The sequence below is a fragment of the Oculina patagonica genome, unplaced genomic scaffold, assembly GCF_052425735.1.
Source record: "Oculina patagonica isolate OP01 unplaced genomic scaffold, crgOcupat unplaced1271, whole genome shotgun sequence".
Classification (NCBI taxonomy): Eukaryota; Metazoa; Cnidaria; class Anthozoa; order Scleractinia; family Oculinidae; genus Oculina; species Oculina patagonica.
The window spans coordinates 2501-5843 of record NW_027557271.1 but is presented as its reverse complement, the minus strand read 5'-3'; the positions used below and the strand labels follow the sequence as shown (position 1 = coordinate 5843).

The 3343-nt window shown below is 33.7% G+C and overlaps 1 long non-coding RNA gene across 2 annotated transcripts; it reads right to left on the bottom strand.

The window, feature by feature from the left end:
- Window positions 1-290: 290 nt before the first annotated feature.
- Window positions 291-3113, bottom strand: LOC144639753 (uncharacterized). 2 transcript variants are annotated; one of them, XR_013568209.1, is made up of 4 exons: window positions 2930-3113; window positions 2645-2716; window positions 976-1047; window positions 291-501 (listed from the first exon to the last, which is right to left on the bottom strand). It is a non-coding gene; the product is annotated as an uncharacterized LOC144639753 (long non-coding RNA). The 2 variants fall into 2 exon arrangements; XR_013568208.1 differs by lacking the exon at window positions 2930-3113 and having other exon boundaries at window positions 2645-2786.
- Between the last annotated feature and the right edge of the window lie 230 nt (window positions 3114-3343).

The following is a 3343-nucleotide window of genomic DNA, read 5'->3' as shown; positions in this document are numbered from 1 at the left end:
AGTAATGTCGTTTTCCCCCCTTTTCTCGTATAAGCTCCCCCAGTTATACGCCTACCTAAAACTCCTTATCATATAACCGGGTTTCTAAAAGGATTAATCCGACGAGACGGTAAATTCTTCTGTCGAGCCAAGTGGCTTATCAGGCATGAGCTTATCCCAGTTTCTGAAGCATTAAGCGACTAGAAGTATTTCTACTCCCCCTGGATGAGAGGCTAGTCCATCACAGGGCTACCTTCAGCAGTAAATTCGCCGGTGCCCATTTATACACCTGGGTGGACAGAGGCATTTTGAGAGTAAAGTGACTTGCCCCAAAACACCCCGACCGAACCCGAACCACTCGATCCGGAGTCCGGCACACTAACCACCGCGCATCCCATAATCCGGCGAGTCGCAACAAACATAAATAAAATCAATTTAAAATTTACTTACAAGAAAGATAATTCGTAAAGGCTGTAAAAATAGTGTCGCTCAATGAAAGAAATCCGGTTTCTCGAAAGGTCACTGGAAGAAAGAAATTGACAAATGTTATGATTCAGTCAAGTAATTCTCGTAAACTAATATAAACGGAAAGGTTCCAATTTCCTGTAAGTAAGAAAAAAGCGCGATAATTCCGAACGTTATCACGGCAGGTCTTACCGTCTCCACGACTATAATCGTAGCATAAGTCCCAAGTTAAGCTCGAGCCACGAGTCAACTTCGAGTTAACCATTGTTAGCTGATGGGCCTACTTTGTTTGGCGATGGGCTACATTGTTTGTTGATAGGCCTACTTTGTTTGTTGATGGCCTACTTTGTTGATGGGCTAAATTGTTTGCTGATGGGCCTACTTTGTTTGTTGATGGCCTACTTTGTTGATGGGCTAAATTGTTTGCTGATGGGCCTACTTTGTTTGTTGATGGGCTGAATGGTTTGTTGATGGGTCTACTATTGACAGCACAAGGTGTTCGAGGATATTTTTGTCCATAGAAATACGTACAGATATTTCAGATAGAACATGCTTGTAAGCGTTCCATTTGCCAACGAAGAAATTTCGTTGCTTTCAAGTAATCTGAAAAAAAAATTGTTAGCATAATACTTATAAACCGACTATCTAATAGTTGCCACAAAATAATAATAATCGAAGTTACATAACATACAATACCTACCATCATATCGGCTATGATCTATAATTCATTGCCAATATCTATTTGAAGAACAGCGTTTGTGGGAACGTTGGTAACGTTTAAATATGTAAAAGTTAAATGGGGAAGAGCAAATATCCGAGAGGGCTTGTAACTGGAATATTTTTTATATAGCAGAAAGATGGACTGGGGGCTTATAATCGCCATTTTACGGTACGTATTATTGTATTAACAATAATAATATTTCTTTAATTTAAAAGAGGCAAAGTCTAAATTGAATTTATGAAGAAACAAAATATTATTTTGCAAAGTACAACACCACGGGAAAAAGCAGGAAATCAAAAGTTAGAACTGGCTTTTGAAATGGTTAGGTTAACTTTAAAGGAACAGCCATGCTTCACATAAAAAACAGCTTTGAAATCCATTCGTTTTTATTGAAGATGGACTCTTAAATTCCTTAATAACAATAATAATAATAATAATAATAATAATAATAATAATAATAATAATAATAATTATAATAATAATAATAATAATAATAATAATAATAATAATAATAGTAATAATAATAATAAAACTTTATTTAAACTCGAATTTAGGGTAGCTTGACAAGCTAATATTTCCGAGAAACAAAATATCGTCTATCGGACATCACGTGAAAGAACAACATGGAAAGGAGCCACACAACATCGAGAAGAATTTTAAGATTTTAAGGAAGTGCCAAAGCAAGCTTGACTGTTTGATTTTTGAAATGCTTTTTATTAGACTTCTGAAACCGAAACTTAACAAAGAGAGTGACTCGCTCCGCGCGAAATTATTTGTTTAGATATTTTTAGGTATTTTATGTTCTTATTCTCACAGGACCCATGTTGATAGCAGTTTTTATAACTGAAATGGTCATCCTGTATAAATATGTTTTAATTATTATTATTATTATTATTATTATTATTATTATTATTATTATTATTTTTATTATTATTATTATTATCATTCTCGTCGTCTTATTCGCTTGCTTTACGTTTTTAATTATATCTTTTACAACTATGCATGCCATTCGCACGAAGCTATTTTTTAGCCATTTTTAGCCTTTTTATTCTTATTGTCTATTGTTTGTATGTACATATTTTAGCGCTTTTACTATATTTACACATGTTATTTTATTCTAACACCTAACTTGAAAATGACCGTCGAACGGTCGAACCGTCGTTCTAATTTTTTAGCGTCCAATTTTATTATATAAACAAAATATTTGATAACAAAAAATTAAAATAAAAATTACTATTTATATATTTAAAATTGACTTATATTAACTTATTATATTAACTAATTATTAACTTTAATTCTGTTTTCGTGCCTAGTGGCCCATATGCATCCGGTCGGAGCTTATCCCAGTTTTTGTGGTACAACTAACCATTAGACCACCGCATCTCCTATTTTAACTGGGCTTTTAAAATGAAAGCGTTCCGGGTACTGTAATAGGTTAAACACCTAGGTTTAAATTTATTATTAAGAAGTACAACTCACAGAACAGCAACTAGGAAAAGACCCCTGAATGCTGCCGGCTGAATGATCTTAATCCTGTTGTTAGATAGGTCCCTAAATGTTCATCATCAATACATCACATCAGTATTCGAAAAAATAATGCTCTTAAACCGACTGAAAAGGAACTGATAGAAGAAGTTTAGTTATTAAAATCCACTCCTCCCACTACTGGAGTAGGTTTATATCTTAATAATCATTCTTGCGTTAAAGTAACAGGAATATCGTCTCCCTGCGTTTTATGTCAAATAATAAGGTTTATCTACATACAAGTATCCAAGGTATTGGACATGAATGAATGCACGAGAAGGCACTTCAGAGATCTGGTTATATCCTAATTTTCTAAGAAAACAAAACAGTACAAATAAGTATTCATTCAATTCTTTATATACTATTACTTCACTACTACTACTACTACTACTACTACTACTACTACTACTACTACTACTACTACTACTACTACTACTACTACCACTCAAAGTGAACATAGGAGGAAATTTTTACAATTTAATTAAAAGCCTTTACTGCAACTCTTCATGCTCAATAAGAGTCGGAGAAAACAAAACACGATCTTTCGCATACTCACGAGGTGTACGTCAAGGGTGTATCCTAAGCCCTCTTTTATTTAATCTCTATATAAATAATTTGCCATATTTATTTGAAAACACTCTATCTGATCCATTT